Source organism: Corvus kubaryi, unplaced genomic scaffold (assembly GCF_017639235.1).
Source record: "Corvus kubaryi isolate FWS band 111438036 unplaced genomic scaffold, C.kubaryi_AGA036_p1.0 37354, whole genome shotgun sequence".
Lineage (NCBI taxonomy): Eukaryota > Metazoa > Chordata > Aves > Passeriformes > Corvidae > Corvus > Corvus kubaryi.
Genome location: NW_024581116.1, coordinates 3,363,163 through 3,389,882, shown reverse-complemented (window position 1 = coordinate 3,389,882; position 26,720 = coordinate 3,363,163). Strand labels below are relative to the sequence as shown.

At 42.8% G+C, this 26,720-nt stretch overlaps 1 protein-coding gene and 1 long non-coding RNA gene across 7 annotated transcripts in view; both read right to left on the bottom strand.

Moving 5' to 3' along the window:
• The window catches only part of RUNX2 (RUNX family transcription factor 2), a 215,683-nt gene that overhangs the window by 114,786 nt on the left and 74,177 nt on the right, over positions 1 to 26,720 (bottom strand). The window lies entirely within an intron of this gene.
• LOC121666838 lies at positions 5,526 to 23,252 on the bottom strand. Its single transcript, XR_006016812.1, has 3 exons — positions 23,241 to 23,252; positions 11,219 to 11,225; positions 5,526 to 5,867 (listed from the first exon to the last, which is right to left on the bottom strand). It is a non-coding gene; the product is annotated as an uncharacterized LOC121666838 (long non-coding RNA).

The window sequence follows — 26,720 nt, the reverse complement described above, 5'->3', positions numbered from 1 at the left end:
GGTGATGCCATTCACAGAGCGGAGAACGGCGTGGATGAACACCGGGAAAAGCCTGGGAAAGGCTGCGGCTACTGCAGGAAAGATGTGCCCTCTGACAGCTCTGGCTGCTCCTGCAGGGAGCTCCTCAGGAGCTCATCCCACAGAAGCCCCAAGTACCTCTTCTACTGCTCCCAGCCATATGAGATCAAGTAGAAAATGGGGGTGTCCTCAAAGCATGGCAGAGGAGATCAAGCCAAGAAGGACCTGGGTTTTATTTATGAATTCATGAGTCTCCCTTGCCCACACACCAGGGGAACTCAGAGAGTAATAACTTTTGGTCACCGGACAGGACACAGCATATGAAACAAGGAAACCACTGACTTGTCACCAGGCCCCTGACCTGCACAATCCTCCCCCAACTGGATTTTTGAAAGTAGATTATAGCTCACAGGTGTTACTTTGACCCTGCTGTAACTACTTCAGTATCTTACTGATAAACAGGATTCTGCTTGGGCATGACTGGAAAGGGACTTTAGACGAGGGTCTGGAGTGATAGGACAAAGGGGAATGGCTTTAAACTGAAAGAGAGGAGATTTAGATTATATTTTAGGAAGAAATTATTTCCTATGAGAGTGGTAAGGCCCTGGCACAGGTTGCCCAGAGAAGCTGTGACTGCCCCATCCCTGGAAGTGTCCAAGGCCAGGTTGGACAAGGCTTGGAGAAACCTGGGATAGTGGAAGGTGTCCCTGCCCATGGCAGAGTGTTGGAATGAGATGATCTTTAAGGTCCCTTCCAACCCAAACCAGTCTGTGATTCTATGACGCTGTGGGTGCAATCTTCTGGAAAAAATGGAAAATCCAAGAAAGAGAAGCTGTAAATGCCTAGTTATAAAAGACACAAGTTGTCCAAATGTGCTGCTGTGTAGCTGGTGGCTTTCAAAGATGTACATTAGCGCATACAGCCATATACATATATATATATATATATATGCACTTCCAACTTGGAAAGATGTTAGAACATATTGGATCATCACTGGCAGGTGTTTTGAATAATTTCTATTTTATTAATATTTTGGTGGGACATTAAGTTTGGACACCCGCTACAGAGCACCAGTGGAAACCATCCCTGCAATGCAAGAGTGGCAAGGATATTTTATTCTGCTCTCCTAAAGCAGGCAGAAATAACATTGAAGTACTTAAATTCTGGAAATACTCATCATCCCCTTGCTATTAATATCACCTCAATAGCCCGTTCTATTTAAAGCAAGTTTCTTTCTTTGGGTTTTATTGTGCGGGTGGCAAATCCTCATTTGATTCAGAGGATAAAAATGTATGAGCCTACAATTGGAAAAATGGGATTGTCTGGGGCCCAAGACATCTGCCAGAGCCATGAACAGAGGCTTTGCCACCATCTTCAGTGGGAGACAGCCTGGCCCTAAAGACTTTACAGCTTGTACAGATTCGAATTTTAGTATTTGCTTTGTTTTTAATGTCATATGACTCATTTTAAGGAATAATACAACTGCTTCCACTGTAATGGTTACAGTTTTGTCTCTGCAGGGACAAAACTTGATCCTCAGTTATGGAATTTAGACACGAGCTCTCTAGACTACCTTTTAGCCCCACTGTTTGCTTTTTTTACACAAAGAAAATAAGGCACACTCCAGCCATTGGATTAGAGGACAACACTCATATAGGAGAGTTTCCTTCTTCTTTAAGTTCAACCCTGATTATTTTATTCCATCAAAGAATGTCGGAAAATAGAACGCAAAGTGCTCTTCCCTTTTGTCCAAGAAAAGTAAAGCAAGCAGCCCTGGTGATGTTGAAGAAATTGGATATCTTCTAGTGGTGCCTTGCCTTGGTTTTTTTTAATAAGCAAAACTCATCTGTCTTAACCAATTTAAATGAAGTAAAAAGGCAACAACAGAAAAGACGGATGGAAAACTTTTTCCAGCTTCAACACAAACTCTGAGGAAGTCAAAGCTTAAAAAAAGAAAGGTATTTTTTCACTAAAAGTCTGCAGAGAGCTCAGCACTATGAAAAAGGAAGAAATCTGGTTTTTAACTCTTCTCCAGGTAGGATGGATCATTCCTTGTCCTTTCATTCCAGCTTCCCACAGGGCCCATGGGATTATTCTCCTTTTGGCAGCAGAAGGGAGTTTGGCTGTCAGTGTTCCTATCCTTGACCAGTTTTGATACAAATATAAGTTATTCCTCCCTTGACAAAAGATTCCACATGCTAACAATCCCCTTTCATCAAAGGACCAACATTAAATTACACTGAATCCAATTTCTAATCTCTGACGGATTTAGATGGCCAAACTACTGCTAAGGGTTATCTGCCATCAAGTCTAACCCCCAGCAACTGGCAGCATTTCTGACACGACACTGGTTTAAAATTACATGTCTTGTGAGATACACCCCCTTCTTCATCATACTGATATTTCATGGCATCATTTGGACAGGACATCCATCCCTACCCTCACTCTCTCACCAGGTGTGGGGGTAATTTGCTTCCAAAACATCATTTGGATTTGAGACTGAAAAGTCTTTTTTCCTGTTTTGCTTTTTTGTGATAAAGTTTCTTGATAGCATCTAAGAATGGCTGGTATTACTGTTTTGCTGACATTTTGATTATGTTTCTTGCTTTCTTGTTGATTGGGATATAAAACCTCACTAAAATAAATAGATGCACACGGTGGCTGGTGAACTTAAAGTGAAGGTCACGGCTTGTTCACTTGGCAGTTAAGACAACTGAACCGCTACCAAACTCTGAGATTTTCACTCCTTGGCATTTACAGAATCACAGAATCAACTCGGTTGGAAAAGACCTTTGAGATCATTGAGTCCAAACTATGGCCTAGCACCACCTTGTCTACTAGACCATGACACTAAGTGCCACATCCAGTCTTTCCTTAAACACCTTGAGGAGCGGTGATTCAATCACCTCCCTGGGCAGCCCATTCCAATGCCCAATCACCCTTTCTGTGAAGAAATGCTTCCTAATGTCCAGCCTACACCTCCCCCGGCACAGCTTAAGACTGTGTCCTCTTGTCCTGTCTCTGGTTGCCTGGGAGAAAAGACTGATCCCCACCTGGCTGCACCCTCCTGTCAGATGGTTGTAGAGAGCAATAAGGTTCCCCCTGAACCTCCTTTTCTCCAGACTGAGCTCCTCCACCTCCCTCAGCTGCTCCTCACAGGACTTGAGCTCCAAGGTGCACTGTAATTAAATCCTGCCCTTTGCATTTCACTTTGCATGTGCATTAAGTGCCTCATTTAAAGCCAGGTAACATCCTTTCCATTGCCTGTGGTCTCTGAAAGTCTGTTGCTTATCCCAAATTTAAGCATAACTCATTCTGATGGCGTTTCTCAGTTATGCAGGATTGCTGTGTACACATGAAGGTACATTCCTTCCATGGCTCTAATTTTGTTCCAAGGCAGCCCCAATTCTTGCTGCTTCAGTACACTGAAAGGAAGAGTATGTGTGTGTGTGTGTGTGTGTGTGTGTGTGTGTGTATGCAAACAAACACACCAGCACCCTCACACATGCTAAAAATGACATTTTTGTGTCTGCTCACAAGGAAAAAGAGGGATTAATTATGCACAAACATAACAACTTTCTCCAGCTCTGCCTAGAGATGTGAAAGAGAAGTGGCCCTGTACTCACGTCTCTTCTGAGAATTCTGCCATATGGTTTTAACAGAGGTTTATTTCCTGCAGCAAGAGAGGGCTGCAGATTCTCAATCCAACCAAAATAATTATGCAGACAATTTCACTCCATTACTTGCAGTGGAACCCAAGCTGTGTGGTCCTCACATGCTTGCTGACACCTTTAAAGAGACATTAAACCATTTTTACATAAAATTCCCTTAATGGGTGGGATGTAGGATGAATTTCCTGGAAGATTAGCACCTGTCGTGTTGCATAAGGCTTGCCTCTGACTGCTGCATGAATTCCTTCGGTTGATAGACAGCAAAAATGTGATTGAAGCCTCCAGAATACAGAAAAGAATCAACCATATCTTTATGGAGGGAAATTTGTCCCCTTGTTGAGATTTCCTACACAATTTTTTTACGTCCTCCATTTGACCCTGAAATAGCACAGGACATAAGTACAATTGGGTGCCCCACATCAAGTACAAGGAAATGGAAATATGGTTTTAAATTTCAGTGTTGGGTTGTGCTACAAGCACAACGCAGAGACTTTTCTGAGAATGTTTTTTTCAGAGCCACCCTGGGCTGCAGATCTTTTCCCTCAACTAGCCAGATCACAGTATAAAACTTCCAATCCTTCAATCAACAGTGGGTAAAGAATCCAGGGAAAATGAAACTGCTTTCACTCGAAACAATATAATGTGTATTAAAATATCACCTATCCAACTCTGAATGTAACGTACAGGAATACTGTAAAAACAGGGATGTTAACCAAGACACACAGTGATTAAAGAACATTTTAAAGGGAGAAGGGAGACCACCCTTAAAGCATGGAAATATCCTTTTTGGACAAAGATGCAATCTGGTTGGGGTTTTTTTTTGCTTTTTTTTTTTTGGGCAACTGTGTCTGATTTTAGTTACAGTAGCTCGTTTATGGAATTAGCAAACATATTACATTTCAGACAAGCAAATCCAATTAAATCAGAAGAAAACACACACATACTTTTAGCATGCCAATCCGTCTATGGTGTCAGAAAGACACAATTCCAGGCAGCAAGGGGGGTGAAGGAAGGGGAGAAAGTTTTCCACAGGATTGCAGGATTTTTCATAATGTAAAATGCTGATTGCCTTAGATCGAAAAGGTAAATGCAAAGAAAAAATCAGCCAGGGCAATGAGAATAGAGCAGAAATCAGGTATATACCAGCAGCAAACCACAGGGTATGACTGAATGGTGCAGGGGATTGTTTTCTTGATGGTTGGCAAATCTTGGTGCAGCTAGAGGCCAATGCACAAGCACCTTCCTGCCCTGGGCACGGGAGCTCTGCAACGGTTAATGGCACACGCTGCGCGTGTGTGGCCCCGAGCAGTGAGGAAACCCAGCAGGAAACATGGTTCTAATCTTTTTCTAGTGGCAATTTCAACATTATGCTACAGATAAATTATGGTAATGTAAATAAAAAAATCCATTTCTCAGTTCCTCGGCTTGGTGCCTGCAACTACCTCAGGTTTCTGCGGGTGGGATGGGCAGAGGACGCTCTGCTGAGGGGCAGAGGTTTTGTCTCAGCTCTTGATGGTGCCCTATACAGGGCAGCCTCCCCTCTGCTTTCCCTTCCATGTTCTATCCCTTTGTATTGTAAGCTCTGGGGAATTTTCTCCCATTTCAAGTCTGGGGAACATGGTACTGAAAAATCCCCTCCTAGCCTTGGAGTCACAGAATCACAGAATGGTTTAACTTGGAAGAGACCTTGAAAATCACCTCGTTCCACCCCCTCTGCCATGGGCAGGGACACCTGCTACTAAACCAGGTTGCTCCAAGCCTCATCCAACATGGTCTTGAACACTTCCAGGGATGGGGCAGCCATAGCTTCTTGGGCAACCTGTGCCAGGGCCTCACTACCTTCTGAGTAAAGAATTTCTTCCTAACATGTAGTCTACATCTCCTCTCTTTCAGTATAAAACTTTCTCCCTTGTCCTATCACTATCTGTGTAAAATAATCCCTCTCCCTCTTTTTTATAACTCCCCTTTAAATACTAGGTTGCAGTAAAGTCTCCCTGGAGCCTTCTCTTCTCCAAGATGAACAACTCATGCTGTCCTCACAGCAGAAGTGCTCCAGCCCTCTGAGTGGCCTCCTTTGGACCTGCTCCAACAGGTCCATGGTGTGGACCCCAGAGCTGGATGCAGTATTCGAGGAGGTGTCTCACAAGAGCAGAGTAGGGAGGCAGAATCCCCTCTCACCTACTGCCCAGTCCTCCCCAGGACACAGTTGGGCTACTGGGATCAGAGTCCACACTGTTGGCTCATGTCCAGCTCTTTGTCCACCAGAGTCACACGCCTTACTACAAAGCTATTGCACCTCTGATAAAGTTACAGAAGTGTACTGACCATTATCAAACTGCCCTTACTAATACAACCAAATAAGGTTGGTTTGTTAAGCTCAGACTTTCTAGGTCCCACATCTGAGCAAAATGCTCTGACTGAGCCTTTCAACACTGCAAAGAACCACTGAAGACGTCAGTGATGGCATTGTCTTTCTGTGACACACTAAAAAAAGCTACAAATGTATTTTGATCCAAGCTGGATTTAACAATGCTCTCTCCCCCCCAAATCCTCTGTTTTCAAAACAAAACCGAAATTTCAGGCCAACGTTTCCTGTGGTGATCGTTGTGGTTAAACACTATTTGTCAGTTTTTCATGCTTGATAAGGTCTCTCAGCTCTGTGGCGGAAGAATTGCTGTCAACTGAGCTGTGGAAACTGGAGACAGAGGTTTCACCCAGCAGGAATGACCAGATCCAATTCTCCTCTGAGTTTATGGCAAATCTCCCACTTCAAGAGAAGCAAGATTTAGGCTGATACAGCTATTCCAGCTATTGGCCTTTGGTTTTGTGGGGAGAAGGGCAGCAGCTTATGTTATTCACCAAAACAGGAGGAAAATGTTCAAAAGGATAAGAGTGCCGGGGTTTGGCCAGCTGCACCTACTCTTCACACTACACACCACAGATGTCTAAAGTGGATCTTGGGGGAATTACCCATCGTGGTTTTGAGGTTTTAAGGAAGGACAAAAAAAAAAAAGAAAAAAAAAGACAGGAAAAGTGCACTCAAACACTGATTCACTCTATAAATTGATATAACTTTCCGACAGGTTAATTGAAAGTTCAGAGATGCAACCTAGTTTATCAAGATGCAGCTCTGCTTTGAAATCATTTAGCCAAAAAGGTACCCTTCTAACAATAACCATTCTATGAGTCTATGAAATATCACCTTCTTCCTTAAGACAATTCTAGCTCTCCAAAAGCATTACTTATTAATTTTGGAGTATTATGACTTCATGTATTTAATGCACTTTCTTCCAGTCTGACATAGAGAACTAAGACCAAACCTGCACAGAAACCTACTCAATAGGCAAGACCATGACTATCTAAGGAAATTCAGTCTTAGTTTGGCAAAAAACAAACACCAGTGATGTAAAAACCACAGCAAGAATTGTTGTCCTCACCAATGAATCACATCAGGTAATTTGGGGACTTTGCATGGAAGTGAGAAACTCATCAATCAGATCAAAATGTGCTAATCACATGAAGCAGCAGTGAAAACTCCCCTGTGTAAGGTTGTACTGGCTGGCATTCACTGCCCAACATGAACATGCTGGTGAAAGTACAATGAGATCTCTGACCACAAACGATAACAGCCTTAGCTTTTTGCCATGTCCTGGAGGCAAAACTCTGGAAAATGCCAGTGATCCGTCTGTCTTTTTTATAAATGGCACAGACTGTTGGTTCCTTATCTTGATGGGGATTTCCACTCACCCTGGTTCTTTAAGATGGAACCTCTAAAGCTTTTTTCCCATACTTGCACACACTGGATGCCTGTTTACCTGAGTACTATATGAAGGTTTGGACTTTCTTGTCTGTGTCAGTGGGAAGAAACTGTATTAAAGACATAGAGTCACAGAATGGTTTGTAGAAGAGACCTTAAAGATCCTCTTGTTCCAATCCCGCCATGGGCAGGGACACCTCCCACTATCCCAGGTTGCTCCAAGCCCCATCCAAGCTGGCCTTGGACACTTCCAGGGATGGGGCATCCACAGCTTCTCTGTGCCAGGGCCTCCCCACCCTCACAGGGAAGAATTTCTTCCTACATCACAGAACCACAGAATCACAGAATAATCTGAGTTGGAAGGGACCCACAAGCATCGAGTCCAACTCGTGGCCCTGCACAGGACCACCTCCAAGAGTCACACCATGTGCTAAGAGTATGGTCCAAATGCTTCTGGAACTCTGTAATGAACTACATGGCTCGTAGCAAAATGGGTAATAATTCTGGAAGGCCAAAATCCTCTCAAGAAGGGAAAGGTGTTTGTCTGCTCTGTACTGGGGTCTACAGAAAATTATCAGCACAGAAAAAAACAATTTAATGGAACATTTTTTCAACTAATCTTGAAAGGATGGGCTTGTTAAATATCAGTCTCTTCTATCAGCACTGCTCAGAATTTATTGGTAGGTTCTAGAGCACTCTAGGTTCTGCTCTGTCCCATGTCTTAGAAATGACTGAACTTAAATCAGTGTGATGAAAATGATCATTCAAAACATGCTGGATTCTTGGCTTTTAATGAATCAGCTAAGAGAGAAACAATTTATCAGCTAGCAGCACAAATAAATAATATTCACACATTCCTTTTCCTGCCTTCTTCTCCATTTGATTCCTTACAAACTAATCCATTTTTTTTCTTCCTCTATTTTATTTTCTGGTGGCTTCCTGAAGAAAACAAACCAACAGAGACCAGAAACACTGCTTCTTTAATGTCTTTCATTCATCTCAATTTTCTTGTCTTCCTCTCATTTACTAACCTTTCACTGCCCTACCCATAAGAGCACTAGACATTTAAGCCTACTTTCTCAAAAATTACAATTTTAGTAATTTGCTGGGCTTCTTTGTGAACTGTAAGCATTTAGAGATGGGAATATGGGGACATTAGTTACTTCTTGGCTGTACCAGGTACTCTTTATGGTTGCACCCTGGCCAACAGATGTGGAGCAGCAGGAGAGAATTCCCCATTTCCACATTTTTTTCTTCAATGTGAAGAAGGTTTTCTACACAATTTGAGTGAACAGGAGGGATGTTCTGGACAGTAACACAGAGAGGAACACACCTGGCATCCCAAATTACTCCCATGTGTTCACTGTTGCTAATGAACGATGAGGTTAGCAAATATGAGGAGCTCCATTTCAGAAATATTTATATAGGCAGCATAGAGAAGTGACAGAAAATTAAGCTATTAATTACAAAAAAACAACAAAAAAGGTCACTGCAATACTGTGAGCCACAGTGAAAGGGGATTTCACAGTAACCGCGCTGGTACCTTGCATTTAGAAATGCATCGAGCCAAACTTTTCACAAACAGCTTGACGATTTATTACTGTCTGTAATGTAGAAATAAAGTGGCCAAATACTGGCTAAAAAAAAAAAAAAAAATTCTCATTAATGTCAGGCTTCAGGACTCCAGATTAAAACAGCCTGGAGGCTTTCTGCCCTCTAATAGATCTCAATTATTTTCCCCCCGTGAGGGAGAAATGACCAACAAGGCCTTGAAGCAGCAGGTTTATGGCCAGTACACTGTCAACTTTTCCAAGAAAAGCTTCTGTTTTCAGAGATTTCTGACACTGTTGTAGAGCTCACTCAGACTAAAATTTTTCTTTGCCTAACAAACTCTATAAATTTTTAAATAACGCTTTAAAAAATAAATCTTGTTTAGGCACTCAGCTAATGGGAAATTACTTTTTTGGAGCTCACTTTCCATTCCCAAAGCAGAAGCCGATCTCAGCAAGATGTTTAATGGAAACCTGGTCAGTGTCCACTCCACAGTCCCAGCTATCCATCACACAGCTCGGACGTTCCCTCAGCCTGGGGGGGTAGCAGTCCAGCACAGTCAGGGCTGTGTTCACGTGGCCTCTCCAGGCTGCAGCTGTGCCAGCTGCTGGGGTTATCACACCCTGCCTCTAACTCACTCATCCTCCACCACAGCTACTGCTGATTTGGAGCAGGACTCTGCTAAGCCAGCTCATTTTGACTGATGCTGATTAGAGGAGCACTGGGGAATGGTATGATACCGATGAGAAGAGCTCTGGGGACTGTTGTCCTCCACAGACAGCACAGCTGTGGCTGGAAGGGAACACCCAAGCAGCCCTCAGGTCCCCCAGCCCCAGGGATTCCTCCTGCCTGAGGCTGGGCAAGGCAGAGGAATCCTCTGCCCCAGCACAGATTTATTGTCACACCAATCTACAGGGCTCACAAATTTCCCAATTTTCCTGGAGACCTGAAGTGGGGACTCTGAGGCACTTATGGCAGATGCCTCTTCCATGACACCCTCTGCCTTTCCTGTTGTATCTGCAGTAGGTTCCAATGTCAGCTTCTCCCACTGGGCATGGCCTTGACAAATCCTGAATGCAAAGTCCACCTGAGCTCAGGAAGGAGCTGGCCTACCTTCCTGTCTTTTTTCCTCCCTTACAAACTTCTCATCTTAATCCACAGGAAAAAGTTGGGAGATTCCCCATGGACATGCATGTTTATAACCAACCATGGACCGCCCATATTTACATATAATAAGAACCAAATGTCATTAGGGACACCAAGAATCACTACAGGGACAGACACCACCTGCTAGACGACCACAGAGTAGAGGAAATACCCTGAGGATTATGAGTTAAGGAACTGGAAATCCTGACTGTTCAAAGGGGCTGCAGAAAGGGCAGAAAGCCATGGTAGGGGGCCTGGAACTAGATACCTTTAAGGTTGCTTCCAACCCAAACAATCCCATGAATGGAAATTCTAAGTGGAAAACCCAAACTCACTACTTTCTCAAATCCCTTGTCTAAGGAGGTCATAACCTGCTAAGGAAGAACAGCTTAAAGGTATGTTGCTATAAATCCAGAGGTACAAGTTTAGATAACTCACTCGGAGGTGAAACAACTGAATGAGTTCTCATTCACACCAGAAGTCAGGATCCAGGCCCACAGACTGCCCTCACACACAGAGCTCATGATCCTGCTTGTTGCCTATGCCCTGGAGAAGTGTTGCAACTTCACCCTCCTTAGCAAGCAAAAGAGGCCACAGGGGATTTAAAAGCAATTTTCTTAAATCAGCTCTAGGTTGTTCTATACTAAATATTATAGTCTGTGGGAATTATGGAGTTGAAGGTAACCAAATGCAAGCTATTTTTCTGTATCCAGAATATCTAAGCAGTAAAGACTGGTAAAATTTAGATTCTAAAATACCTGTCAAAGTGTCTCTAAAAAAGCTCTCCCCAACCAGACTGAGAAATAAAATAATTTCTGTTTCAAATGAGACCCTCAAAACTCCCTTATCAGTGAGGAACAGTGTTGTGGGCTGCATAGAGAACTAACAAACTGCGTTTATGCAAACAACAAACCCAGGGATTAAGGGGATTCAGCAGGTATGGTAATATAGGTCTAAAAATGTCAATTTTTGCTTGGCAATTGCCAGTATAGGACCGTACAGACACACAGCCACTTCCCAGGGTGGAGTGGGTTACCAGGTCCCGATCCTGGATGCTGAAGATCTGCACATGTACTCCCTGCCTTGGTGAACGTGCAGTGATTCTACTTATCTTAAGCCTCTTTTATTGAGGGCTAAGCTAAATCAAATCAACTTACATTTGGGGGAGGCCAAGAACACCTACCAGGCAGCTGCTATTGCTCAGCCGACACGGGAACACAGACATCCCCTGTAACTTGATCGTGCAACTAAGCCCTGAAATTTTCTTGGTATGGACGCAACTGGAAGCTGAAATTAAGTGCAATTTCAGGTCTACCTTCTTGAAGAGTGAAGTGGGGCACAGGTCTAGTGTTAACACTTCACAGTAGGGCAAATTCCATGCATACATACCAAAGCTATAATGATTCTGTAAGTTAAATATAATATAAACAGCTTTGTTTGTGTTGAAATATTTGAACATCTATCTACAGGGTTGAGAGTCTGAATAAAAGAAGCACACTACTGCACAGGAATGAAAGGATGATAATCATGGAATGGACAACAAAAACAGGTGACAGGCTGTTTCATAAGCACGCTGTACTATTATGTATGTATGTGCATATGTAGGCAAATAACATAATAAAAGAAAATGCAAAAAACTACAAAACACCATTAAGAAAAATTTAAATGTTAAAAGTCTGTCTCATTGAATAAGTGAGACTGTGGTTGGAAGTACAGCAAGAGACATTTATACTAGTCTTCAACATTTCAACTCTCTGCAACACAAAAACCAGGAAAAAATGGTGCTCTCATGAAAAGGACAAATTCAAACTGCAGAGAGTGCTCCTCCCCATCAGGCTGGGTATTCATTATTATTTCACATATGCTGTGTCTAAAAAGATATAAAAATATGTCAGGGTGGTGTGCATCCTTTTAATTCTGCATATACTCAGCTTGTTGTTCCATCAAGCTCTGGATCAAAGGTTTTCTTTATGTGCAGGTGTGAAAGGTGTGTACAAATGAAGGAGTATCTCCCTGGCTATTCAGTCTGTAGGAGTACATGAAAGAACCCAATTATGACAACCCAGGTGATTCATTTTTACTCTCAACTAGGATTCCTGGGCCACAGAGCTGCTTCTTTCCTCTTTGAACGCCCAAGACTCACAATGACTTCTGCAGGGTGCAAGTGATCTGTTTAAATTTACGAATTTTTTCATTTCAGGTGGGGAAATTGCCTTCCGCAACAGTGTGAGGTTTGCCAAGGTCCATGCCCTCCCAGCTCCATATGGCAAAGACTTCAGGCAGATATTCTGGCCCGTAGTCTCAAGGCTGGGGTTAAACAAGCAGTTTGTTCCCCTCTTACATAAGCACCGAAAGACAATACTACATTCGAGCTCATAAAAATATTTTAATTGGTGATGATTTCCAGACAACTATGTCAAAATTAACTCAGAGTTGATGCCCACTTGCTAAAATTTCATTCACCTGGGTTCAAATTATTTGCTTAAAAGAAGAAACATTTCCTTTTATACACACTTTGGTTTCAACCTCCAAAACCATTGCTAGAAATTAGTCCCAACCACCCAGTCAGCTGCCTCAGAAACCAAGCTCAAATGCATCACTTTAATGACATCAATAACAAATACACAACTTTAAACCCTATTGTGAACAGTGGCATACCAAGAAGCATGTGTAGCTGTCATCTCGTTAGTCACTAGAAAAACACCAATGAAACCAAAAGAGCCTAACCATGACAAATTATTCAAGAGTTTAACCTGAGACATTAATGAGTGCTAAATAGCTTGTTTTCATGCTTGCTTAAGGAGATTTGTTTAAAATCCCACCAACCTCCCCTGAATGTTGCTTGGTGAAGCCGTTCATTCTTGTCAAGCTGGTTTTCCTATTCCAGCTAAAACAGCAGGTTGCAAATGTTTGGTTAAGGATGGCTGCCTTCCCCACCCCTCAAGACACGCGTGCGCCAAGGCAGCCGCACCGGCTGTGGAGCTTCCTCCCCTTGGCTGCACAAAAGCAGCTGATTCATTTCCCCAAAGTCACAAAACTTTCAGTTGATAAAAGCTTGTGCACCTGAGCACTGTCATTTGACAGTCAGTGGTATGAGACAAATGCAAAAAGAATATCTATCCATCCAGGAGTTTCAACTTTCCAGACTTTCTATCTTGTCTGGTTTTCACCTCTCCAGGCTGTAAAGCTCCTAAGGAGGCACTACAAGAGCCTGGTACCTGCCATTCTCTGAAAGCAGCACCAGGTATTTAACTCAGATTAAGGCTGATTTAATGGCAGATTTGCTCCTGCAAGCCACCTTTACCTCCAGCAATGCCTTCAAGGAGTTCAAGGAATTAAGATCTGGAGCCTAAGAAAACTACATTGTTTGCAATGCGGAGCAGCAGCGTATGATGAGAACTCACAGCTAACAGAAGAGGAAAAACAAAACCCATTTCTTCCCATCTAAGAAATGAAAAATATATATGTAAAGATGTTTCCATTTATGAAAGGAAAGTGAAGCTTTCTGACTCATATTGTGATGTACTTTGGATGGGAATATGCCTTAAAAACACAGCTTGAGTAAACAAACACCTTGCTCTTCACCATGTTCTCATATTCATGTCATTCCTAGAGTAGGGTAGTGTCATTATTCATATTTCACACAGAACTGAGGCCAAGAGAAAGAGGTACCCAGTTTCCTCTGATATCAGCAAGTTTGGAAGGATTTTCAAATGCACTAACGTCACAAAGACATCAGAGATGACAGATGACAGACCTAAAGGACTCATATCCAAATGTGTCAGCCACTGAACCACCCTGCCTTACTCATGTGGCCAGGGAGAGCTGGTCTTCCAAATTTCCTGACGTGAGCTTAAGGGATAGAAAAATAGCAAAGGGTAGGATCATTTTTTTCTTTTTAAAAAGAAACATTTATTCTAACAAAGAGTCTTTATGCTGATGGTTCAAATATGCTAACATTGCATTTTGCTACATACAGCCTAAATCATCATTCCAACAAGACCTGAGCAGGCTTCCAAAACAGGAGCAGTCTCAGATGCACTCCAAAAGAGTGTGTTGTGCTCCAATGTAAAACTGTTCTTCAGTCCATATGGGAGATCTCAAGCATTTGCTGAGTCTGGCTTTACATTTAATCGAATTTATGTTGGAGAAATCCTTTTATTTTGACCAGTGCGACTTTTATGCCAATTTTTTTTTTTTTTTTTATTTTGAAATTTGGGCCAAATTTCCCTTTCCTCTTTGAAGAGATGACCAAGTAGACACAATTGTTCCATGTTGCATATGGGCCCTAAAACCTAATCTCTCCCCAAACTTGTATCCTTATAAAAATGTAAAGCCTTCCCATAGCTATGAGTTGTTCTGCATACTGAACGTCAATTAAGTGAGGGATTTTGGAATTTTTTTAAGAACTCGTAAAGTTGGGTAATTTTCAGCGTGGATTCTGGAACCGAAGCTCAGGACACGCGGAACTAATTTTAAAATGTAAATGTAAAAAAGATACGACCCATAAGTGACAAATTAAAGGGGGAACGTGAGCAGCTTTCAGAGCACACTGCCCTCCACCACTGAGAGCTTGCACAGCCCAGCTACTCCGGGCTCAGCGTCTTCTGGCAGCATCAGACAATAAAAAACGCATAAACTCGCGGCACAGGGTAAAGCTACTGTGTCTGACATAGCAGCAACACAGGGGCCCAGGGAGGTGACTGAACCCTGGCTCCCAGCTGCATCAATCCCTGTTTTAATCACCCTCCTGACAGCGCTTCTCTTTCAGCTCTCAAGCTGCTTGGCTCCCAAGGATGGGAACACCGTGAGAGTAAAAGACATGGGGAAAAGCTTAAATGAAGTTGTAGTAGTGAGGGGAATAAAACTGACTGTGAAAGTGCCTTTTGCTCAGCATTCAAATCTGTCTGCAAAGAAAATTTGTTTTAACTTAATAAAAACCCAGAACACTCATCACTGAGTCCCATTCCAGCAAATGGTTAAGGAGTCAACAAGGAAAACACTCCGTGCAGCCCCATTTCAGGGGGCAGATTCAAATAAGAGAGTGTGTGTTTCACAGAGGAGGGAAAGATTTCTGTGCAGGAGCACATCTCAGGTATAACTTGCAAGACTGCCAACAGTGTTCTGAGCAGCTTTCAAACCTGTTCAAACTTTGGTTGCTGGTTTTAAATGGACCCAACACCTTGGGTCAAGCATTGGAACAGGATGCCCAGGAAAGTGGTGAGATCACCGTTCCTGGAAGCGTTCGAAAAACATATGGACATGGCACTTGGGGACATAGCTTGGGGGTGGGCCTAGCAGTGCTGGGTTAACCATTGGACTTCATAATCTTAGAGGTCTTTTCCAATTTTAATGGTTCTGTGATTCTTCAGCAGCTCTGAGTCATGTAAAAGAGGAGAAGGTAACAAGAAGTAAGTGTTTTTTCGCTGGCTGACATCAGACTACCTGAACTCCCCCAGACAGTGCCCCTGTGTCACCTTCACCCAGTCCATTTTTGCAGAAGGACCAGTAATTCGTCCTGGATTTTACAGGGCTCCATACCCTTGCCAGGAGGTTCTTAGGATACTGAAGAGCCTTTCTTCCCATTTCCACAGTCAGTGACTCCAGCTGCAGCTCAGCAATGCGATTGGGTCTGGATTGTACCCACCATGAGGCTTGGATGGTGCCTGGCACAGGCTGTGGCTGCCTCTCTCCTGAGCTGAGGGGACTCAGGCAGGGTGCAAAGCCAACCCAGGGAGCTTTCAGAGTAGAGTTTGGGGAGGTTTTATCAATGCTTATTTCCTGTGGTTGTGGTTCCTAACACTTGGGGGTGTTTTGCCTAAAAATACTCCTTTTCAGCAGCAGCACTGCCCTCACTGGCTTTCTCAGAGGCAAAGGGGCACCAAGGTGCAGGAGGGTTGGCAGTGAGGAGGCTCTTCACCGTGAGCATGTTGAAGAGTCCCAAAATACAGCCCAAACCCCTCTAGGCTCACACCCCATGTGTGTGTGTGTGTGTTACAGCCTGCAGTTCCTGTGCAGACTGTGCCAATTCAGTTGGAGAGTACGCACCCCAAATTACCCCTCTGGAGAGGCTGAGGGTGGGGAAGCAGAGCCCTGCCAAGTGCTGGTGCCCGGGGCCACGCTGCCTTCTAACCCACAATGCCTCCAGAGGCCCTGCCGGCTGCTGTAGTCCCAGTTTCATCTTCTACAAATGTTGTTGCCTCCTCCAGCACGTCCCCAGTGCACAGGCAGGAATCACATCCTGCTCTCCAGGGCTGCTGGAGATGGCACCTCACTCATCCCCTGCCTGTCACCAACCTGGCCTGTTGACTCCAGAGCTGCCCACGAGGAGCCCCTGCCAGCTGCCGACCTAATTTCCTATGCAGGATTTCTACTGAAGCTCGTGGATTATTTTTCAATTCAAATTAGTAACACATTAGATCAAATGTGTTAGAGCTGGAGCTGGTAGAACAGCCTATCATTCCAGTTACCCAACACTTCCCATTACAAAACCCAATTTTCAGTTGCTCCCAACTTCACTGAACTTTGACTATTTGTGTTCCATTTTTCTTGCATGAGCATGCAACATGCTTCTTCAATTTCAACCAAAATGCTGTGACATTCCTGGAAATGAGTTAGCTCAGGGAAAACGTAGCACCTCGAAAAACATTTTTGGCAATCTTCTCTTGAAGGAGCTTTTTTGTCACTCTATTTTGGAGTGGAGTTCTGAAACTTGGCTCAGCAGATTGGCTCTTTTTTCCAGAACCCCCACGGAAATCCATCCAGACTTGGTAAAATTATGCAACTTTGAAAACTAAAATTTCATCGAATAAAAATTCCTTAGATTTTATCAGTTAAAAGCTTTGTTTACAGCTTGGCAAAGGTAGCTGATGGCTGACCCAGATTTATGCTTCTGCCACACAGTTTTTTGTAGTGACTACAGTTAAGTTGCTTAAAACAAGGTGTTCTTAGATCATACTCTCTGTGTGAAAAATAAGAGTGAGTGGGTGTATTCAATCCCATGGGATATTGCTGCCCTATGGATAAACTAGCACATGCTGCTACAGTAAAGGACTTTTTCTGTCTCTCACACACAACAGGCATGGGTTAAAGCCACACTGACAATCCACTGGCATGTGCCAGTTCCGAGTGCTCAGATGTGGACTTTTCCTACTGTAATTTTCGTCTGAAGCATATGCATAAAGTAAGACCCAGAGCTAGAGGTACCTGTTCTATAATTAAAAAAAAATCTATTTGTTTTATGTCAAAAAAGTTATTATTTATCTGATGTGTAAGTACCCCTTTGTCACATACCTTAAATCTACTGGTTATTCCCTTTTACAACAAGTCACCAGAGAAAAACAGCTCTCATTTTAATTTGCATGGCATGTATGCAGTTAGTGAGGTGTTTACTTTGCATCCCACATGGATGTAAACACAGTTCACAAAAAACTTCCTTCATCTTTGAGCTGAGACTAAGGAACAGTCACTGTTATCTGGATTTTGGAAGCACCAAGTCCTTCCTGCTCTCTCCTGTAATAAAGACAATCTCTACAAGCCAACTGCTATCAAGTTTCTCTTTTGCTGCCATCTTTCAGGAATAGAAAATAATAAGAAGAGTGAAACTAATAACACAGATCAGTAAGCCTGAACAGATGCAAAGCACAGACCCTGCCTAAATACTGAGCTGGAGTATCCTTGGTGTGCTGCAGTTCTGCTGCCCTGATTCCCAGGGAAGTTTATGGCTGTGTTCACACCGCGGGCAATGAATATTGCTGTGTGAGCTTTCTTCAGGGCACTCACAGACATACCCTGGGCTCACCCCTGCACAGCAGAAGATAAAGGCTAATTAAACTGTCTGACTCTGCCGTGAAGCTGATGAGGATCACGTATAAGAGCCAGACTGCTGCTGAGCTGCAGGGAACACAGATTTTGGGAGAGCCCATCAGCATGGGGAATGATGTTTTAAAGCAGGGCAGACACTTCTGCACTGAGTGCCTGGAGTTTTAACCAAGCAGGCACAGAAGTGGAAAACATAAAAGTTATAAACCACACAGTGGTTATTTATGTCTAACAAGGAGGGGTTCAACAACACCCTAAACTGTAATGAGTTTTGGAGAGCAGTCCTTCAGTGTGGCTGTTGAGAAAGCAGGCACTAAGTTCCCTTTTAAAAGGTTTAAATAACAATAAAAAAAGGAGTATGAAGAAGTTCTTCAGAGCTGTGTGCTACTGCAGTTGCTGGTAAGCCAGGTAGTTTGCTTAAACCCAGCTCAAGCACCTGCAGAGCACCCAGTGCCAGTCCCGTGGTCTGGGCTGCCTCGTGTCCCCTCTCCCCCACACCCCCACTGACACCTACAGAGGCTTAGGGTGGGATAAACCAGCTTCTAACTCACACTTACATTTCCTTCCTTGACCACAGTGGACAGGAGGTGAGTCATTGAGACACAACATCAAGCTTTCAGGCAGCTATAGTTAAGGAGAACCAATCCACCCAGCATCTCTGAAAATGTTACCCATATGTCCCTTTACAAAAAGAATTTTCATTTGGACTGCTTAGCTGATGAAGTGAAACACTGAATTATTTACATTCACAGCTCTATTGCTGAACCCTCTTCTGTAGTCAACACTTCTGTCTACAGAGGTGATGATTTTACTGCAGCACTGGTTTTACAAACTATTGTTCAAAGACATCAAAAATGGCCAAAAGTGTGAGGGGACCCATAGCCCAGATCATCATAGCCAAAAAGTGTCCAATGTGAAAGAAAAAATCTTTTCCACCAGTCTAGAGTCTATGGTGATAAGAGACCCGAGGAATGAAAAACTAAATTATTGAATTAAATTATTCTTGATTTAATCGGTATCCTAGAAATGTGGAACCAACTCTATTAAACTTCACATGTCTACAGTGCTTTATAAATTCACTAGATAACTGAATTAATTGAAGCATGTTGTTTTATAAGAATCTGAAACTGGGTCCTTGATTACATATGTACACATGCAAAAAACCCCCAAAAAGTATTCCACGTGTAATTCCCTCTGTACTGCTAACCTGTGGCTAGTATCACACATTTTGCATTGTATTTCCAGGTCTCTATTCCTTTCCAGCTTCCATAATGCTGAGAAACACAGGCCTGAATTTCCAAACCACCAAAAATGATTGTGAACACCATCCCTTTTCAATTAATATTCTCTGGAATTTAGTACAATCTCCTTTTCATTACAATCATTTAAAATTGGGTTTCTTTGCAAATCTAATCTGTGATTTAACATATAGAAACAAAAACAGGCCTGGGACTATAATGATGCCTGCATGTGCCTGCTTCTTTCCAAGAAAAAGCTGCACCAATGTGAAACTGCTGTATATAATTGTCTACTTGTCTCATGATATCTGAAGTGATCCTCTGGAATAAAATGACTTAGATCCCTGTGACTAGCAAATTAAAGTAGAGATACAAGAGCTGGACTCATCCATTTCTTCCCCAGCACATTTCTGTGGTGCTTCAGAGGTGGTGATTTTCCTGTTGAGCTCTAAGAGCAATGAAACAAAACACCCCCAAGTGCCTCTGACTGCACTGACACTGAAGACCATGTCTACTGCTGCAGGAATGCAAGAATGAGAAAGTGCATGAGGATTTAAGGAAGCAGACAACTAATTGGCATTACTCACATGGATTACAGACAGGCAGGAAGCAGATTCTGCACTTGTAAGCACCCTGATTAATACCTCCTTTGGCACCCTGAATTTAAACGAGCAGGGCTACTAAAGAAGCAGGGCATTATGAAGTGGGAGTAAAGTTCACAAAATGCAGTGGGAGAGTTTGAAGAGGGATGGAAGCATTAAACATTTATGCTGGCAATAATCAGGTGAAAGGGTTTGTCTTCCCACGCTGTGGGAAAGATTACATCTCAGAACCACAGGAGAATGGGCAGCATGTTAAGTTTGGATAAGGGAGGAACAATTAATACGTTCTGTCGTGAAGAAGAAACATTGGAATCATGAAGTACTTCCCAGTGTTAGGAAAATCTTCAAATGTGTTCCCCAATATACTTCACCTTTAGGCGATACCTGTAAAGTGTATTGTCACCTTTGTAATGTTTCTTATGTAGCTGCAACTGCAGTGTGAGAATCTTACTTTGCCTACAGCTAAATAACCTGAGTTTTAATCTCAGCAGTTCACACAACCCAAGCTGAGTGGGGTCTGAGCAGTACCTGACTGCTGAAATCCTGCAGGAGGTGATAATGATGCCTTAGTAGATAGCATCATTTTTAAGGTATGTGTACACTGCACTCATTATGGCAGCTGTAGAGACACTTCAAAGTCAGCTTTAAACAATTCCTTACACTGTCAGAAAAGCAGCAGGAACTGTTCACCGTTCAACACCAGATAAAGCCCCCACCCAAGAAGGTGAGTGAACACTGGGTTAATCCAACGCTGAGCTCCTGCTCCCTGTGATTGCACCCTGGACTACCTGTTTTACACCTAACTCGGGCTGTCTGAGCTTCACAGCAGGCTTAATACACTTTGGGACTATAATATCTCCTAATCTCATCTGATTCCAGCCATCTCAAAACCAGGGTGCCTAGTCTAGGCTAGTCATCAAGCCTCCATTTAGTATCAATGGAAAGGGATGAGAGTCCAAAGGGCACTTCATTGCTCTCTAAGATAAGCATTAACATATGAATCACTCTCTGCAAGGGCCTGTGTCTCTTCATTCACTTCAGAGGAAACCTACTCTACATGTCTAATTTTTGGAGAGCTGAAAGCCACCTTCAGCCCACAGTGAGCCACTATTGTGCTGAGTAAGCTGGTCTACTGTAGATGAGATTTATAACAGGGGATCTGAGAAAATACAGGCAATAAGGAACCCAGTTCTTCATCTGAGAAGGATTCTGGTGTCCCAAACATACTGCAGCATGAGATCATTACTCAGTTTCTTTCCCTGAAGTTTCAATTAAGTATGATATTCATCCTCATTTCCTCTTCTGCATTCCTTGTCTGGTTAAATCAGCATCTGTGTTTCACGTCTGGGATGACCACATTTCAGAGGAGAATGAATTTTATATGGGGAATAAAAAATAAATTTTATAAAAACTTTAATCAGAAATTTGGAATAGACAGTAAGCAAGTGCAACCTAAGTACTTCACTTACACTATTCTGATGCAGTGTCTCCCAAATATATTCATTCTGGTCCCTATTTCCCAAACCACTTTGGAAAGTAAAGGGAGAGGTGTAAGAGGTGATACACTGAAGATTGAGAAAAAAATGCTGAATGCATTTCAAAAGTGACAATAACCAAGAGTTCTCTTGGGAGAAAAGTATGGAACAAAATCATCTGTGGAAAGCTACTCTTATGGCCTTTTTTAATACCATCTTCCTCCACAGTACCTACATGGAGTAGAGTCACAGAGTTACAAGTCACTGCCCCTGGAGGTGTTTAAGGAAAGACTGGATGTGGCACTCAGTGCCATGGTCTGGCTAACATGGACCTGGTTGCTCATAGGCTGGACTCAATGATCTCAGAGGTCTTTCCCAACATAATTGACTCTGTGACTGTGAAATTGTCACCCCTTTTCCTCTCCTAATCAAGCCCTGTGGGGATACAGAATGAAATCACTTCCACTGTTACTTCATTTGTTTGGTTATAGCCCCTTTTCCCCATCTGTATATTAAATGGAGACTATGAGCTATTCAGGGCAAAACTGTCTTATCATACAACTAAGCAACATAACTACATAGAGGGGCCATGATTTTATTTGTAGCTTGGAGGGACACTTTGAATACAAAGAGCAATAGCTGCAATATGAAAGAATCACTGTGATGGTCAAATTACATGCCAAATGTACTAGGAATAGATTTGCTTGGAAGCAAGTATTCCCTCTACAATGGCATGGAAACAATCTGTTCTGTTGACAAATACAAAGCAAGACTGCACTGCTGTTGGTGAGGACATCTTATGGAATAGTTTTATGCTCAGACTTGTGCATCTGCTTTACATAATCTCATCACCGTAACAGTGAATACATGGTCACTTTGTCACCTCTCTAGGCAGCAGTGTCCTCCTATGCAGAGAGCCCAGTGTTGTCACACAGGTTGCTGAGATTTCAGAACTACAGTGCATGATTTCAAACCATGAGTGAACTCAGTAGTTTTGCTTTTGATTCACTCTACGCACTACATCAATAGAAAAAAAGTCATAAACACCAGAAATGATTTTGTCTCACAGTCTGCTTCTCAGACAATGAGATTTTATGCATGAGCCCCTCTCTAGCCACAGTAGAAGAAATAAGAACTGACTGGTCCTTGAGATGCAACAACCACCCCAAGAGCCCCAGGTCACCTTGCCACAGCAGCATGCGTCATAGAATCAGAGAATCATGGAATCAGAGAATCATAGAATAGTTTGGGTTAGAGAGGACCTTAAAGATCATCTGGTTCCAATCCCCCTGCCATGGGCAGAGAGACTTTCCAGTATCCACTTTCCACTGGTTCCTCCAAGCCCCATCCAAGCTGGCCTTGAACACTTCCAGGGCTGCAGCAGCCACAGCTTCTCTGGACAACCTGTGCCTGTGCCTCACTACTGGTTGAAGTAACCGTAAGGAGCCCTGCTCTGCGGGTTGCACACTCATCTCAAAAGTAAACCTAAACCACTGGCATATGAAATGTCTGTCACCTTTGGTGGGAAACACTTGAATCATCCCACCAGCTTCTTACAATCTCCGGGAACGCTCAGGAGCTCCAGTCCCCAACTAGGACAGTTCTGTGAAATTACACATTTGTAAAAAATAAACCAGCAGCAAATGATGGTGAGTGAAACTGTGTCGTGACTTTTATGCTGCAGTAAGGACCTGGTGTTGTACCACTGGAAATAGAAACACTGCAACTCCTTACTGGGGACCTGGTGATAAGGAAGTCAGGTCTCAGCCTGTAAATGGACTGTGTTCATGCTGAAATACACTAATGATGATCACAGAAAAGAACCTAAACCTCATGGCATGGCCCTGCTGAACATTTCTCTGGCTGTACAATCACATTTTGCCTCGTTTCTTACAAAGGAGCATTAGAGTGCATATATTAAACACTACAAAGTCATTTAGAGCAACTTTGGAAACCCAGACTGCCCACTCTGCCTTCCTCTGCTCCCACAGTAGCTGGGATAAATCCGGACCTACCCAGCCAACCTCAGTAGAGATCTGTCACTCTGAAAGACACCAGAGAGAGCCACAGATTTTCTAACTTTGGTTTGGATGAAACCCCAAGACTCGCTCATCACATCTCGGGGTATTTAGCATTGACTTTAATGAAAAACCTCCCCGTGCCAAACCACATGCAGATGCAAACTGACGCCTTCGGTGTCTGCAACGCATCGCCCGAAAAAGCTGCGCTGCTCCGTTCAGTCAGAGGTACATGCACGAAGTAGGGACCTGCCTGTAAAATTTCCTCTTGTTCTGCAAAGTCCCTCTCTCTCTCTCTCTCCGCACTGCCCCAATTTACCACAGTGAAAAAAACCCCCACAGTCAAACAAATATATTCTTGGGAAGGAAGGGGGGCTGGTAGAGTGGTTTTTGAAGGCAGGCCAGAGACTATTCAAAACGGGGGACACACATAGTGGTTTAACTGCTGTGATAATTCTGCATAAAGAGATGTTAAGGCTCTAGCTCCTTGCTGTAGCATGCCATGTGTCCCTGAATAAAATTACTGCCATGCAGGCTGTTAGCAGAGGAATGCGTAAACAGACAATGTATCCTTGCATCAGTTCCACAAAATGTTGCACAACACAAATGCCTCTCGATGTGTCATTTCCTGCTTGGCCACCAGCCCAGCTCCTGACAGGCAGTCAACAAAAAAAAAAAAAAAAAAAAAAGAAAGAAAAAGAAAAAATAAAAAAAGAAAAAAAAAAGAAAAAGAAAAAAAAGAAAGAAGAGGGAAAAAAAAGAAGAAGAAAAAAGAAAAGTTAAAAAAAGGAAGGCAAACTGAAAGATTTAAAGCTGTTCTACTCCAAAGCACATTCCACTCGACTCAGACTTATCCCTCCACCCTCTCTGCCTTTGAAAGAAAAGAGGGAGAACTTCCTAAAAACTGTTATGGTTTTAAGTCAAGGAATCTCAAAAATCTCAATCACTTATCTGTATTTTATAAGCCAGGTCGGCCAAACAGTTAATGTGGGGGCTGAGCAGAACCCCTGGCTGGCTCTCGCTGCCTTCCGCAGCGTGCACAGACAAAAAGGCGATGTGATGTTTGCTCATACCTTTCATCACGTGTGCACCTTGCAAGCTGTGGCAGCAGAGAAACGCTCGGGAGCTGAATGAGACAGAGCAGTTTTCTCCCCCTGAAAAGCTTCAGCTCAAAGCTCAGAGCTGCTTTTCCATTCACACTAATAAAGAAAGTTGGGGTCGTTGACTTTGGAGCCTGCCTTTGACTAGAGACAAACTAAAGTTTTTGGAAGTCAGGAAAAATATAAAAATATATAGACTTCTCCTCCCTCCTTCCTCATGATTTCCCCCATGACTGGGTTTGTCCCAAAAGCAGCCAGAAAGGAGGATGTATGTGCCTCCTATTCTAAAGGTACCACTATGGAAGGGCAAATCATTATTTCTGTAGCTGCAATGAGGAAAGGCAAAGGCATAAAAGGGGGGCTTAGGTAAAGATTTGGGTGGTTTCTTTGCTCTGCTTTTTTCTCCTTCGACTTCCTTTACAGTAATCTCTGGCTATCTGTCGGTCAGTTATGACCTCATGACAACTTCTCCGGAAAACTTCTGTCCACCCTCCCAGCTGGAAGGCAGCTCTGCTGGCTAAGATGTGCGTATGGCAGAGGTTTTGTACTGCATATGAGGAGAGAAAAATATCTGCCGGATTTCCTAATCATTCCCAAAGATCTTATACAACCCCATCTCTAGACTGCATCACTCAGAGTGCAAAGCACTGTCTCAACCCAGCTCAGAAACTGTGTGACACAGTAGATGTCCCTGGACAGTAATCTAGATAGACTGGAAGAGATTAGGTAAAATTAAATAAGTCTTTTCTGAGAAAAAAATCATCAGAAGACCTTTTCTCATATAGAAACGGGCAAGTTTTCCTAACAGAGCAACTTGACATCACTGTCTCTATTAAAATATTTTCAAATAATAACAGACAGGCAAGGCAGCAAGCTTCTACAAGCAGATGTTTAATACGACTAAATGGCACTTACATTTAAGAACCCGACTTTCTGAAGTGCTGAGCATCCAAAACACCAACTGGAGTCCCTGCATGCCACGACTGTTCAGCACTCCTGAAGTCAGGCTCTAAATGACTGTAATGTCTGTCATGGCTTTGCTGCTGCTCCTGCTGCTGCTGGGAACCTCACAGCTTTCGTTTGCTCAAGTCAACTTGCCAACAGAAGGTCAGAGTGCCTTGCCTATAAACAAGCCTTACAAATTCACGATCTAAAGCATGATGTCATGTCTTAAAATGATAAGCTGGCAACAAAGTAAATGACATTTTGTAAAGATGTGCATAATTTTATGTTTACACTCCTTAGAATGAAGGTTCTAATAAGTCATCGGTTGTGTTCCTTTAAAGGGAAGTTTTATAACCGAGATGAATCACAACTGCAAAAGATCAAAGTTAGAAAACATCAATGATGCCATGGGGTACTTTTTAATCTTGTAATGAATGATGATCATGTGCTCTTATGAAGTTGCTCCAACTGCCAACGCCAGATGTGTATATTAAGAAAAAAGTTGTTTGTGATGTGACAGCTCTGGTTGAGCTGCCAGAGAGAGGAAAACTAGGATAACATGCTTGAAATGTTGAAGTGAAATACAGCTCCTGGCAGAGAGGGGCACTATTTGCCGATACATAATTTTTTAAGACAAACACATTTGCTATCAGAGCTGCTCCTTGAATTCCTTATTGCCCCTAATCACCTAATTTTCCTTATGCAACATAAATGCCAGATACATTCATTGAATGATTATTACCAAACTAAGGAATCTACACAAGTGCAGGGACTCTAAGAAGGAAACAAAACTTCATTGAAACTCCCAGAACTCACTGGAGCTACTTGTTCCCTACAAATTCAAGTTTAATAATGAGTCATTCCAGAGATGTATCAGAATGACTTGAAAGTACCAGATTGCAGTTTTACACCAAAACATTAAAATACAAATGGACATTCAAGCTGAAATTTTACTTTCTTAAAAAAAAAACCAAACTAGAAAAAAAAATGAAAGAAAAGATGAAGAAGGACACAATAACTCCAGTAGGCTATAAGAACTCCGGCACTGAGCGTTCCTAGACTCAGCTATTCAAAGAGACCAGCAGACAGGTATCACATACAGAGGCCTTTCAGGTCTAAAGTAAAAAATTCTAGCAGAACTTGGAGATCTTGTTAAATTCTGTGAACACAGACTCACTTTAAATACACCGATCACCAAAAGATCCCCATGCCAGCAGGGTCCCTCTCTGTGCTGCACAGGGTAATCCACACTACTCCGCACACATCACTTTCAAACCTCTCTGCTCTTTCACCACAGTTGTGTCCTCTGCTGGGAGATTTCCTCTTTTGCAGATGCCTCAATACATGGAAGCAGCGTCCAGATGGGAATGGCTAAATG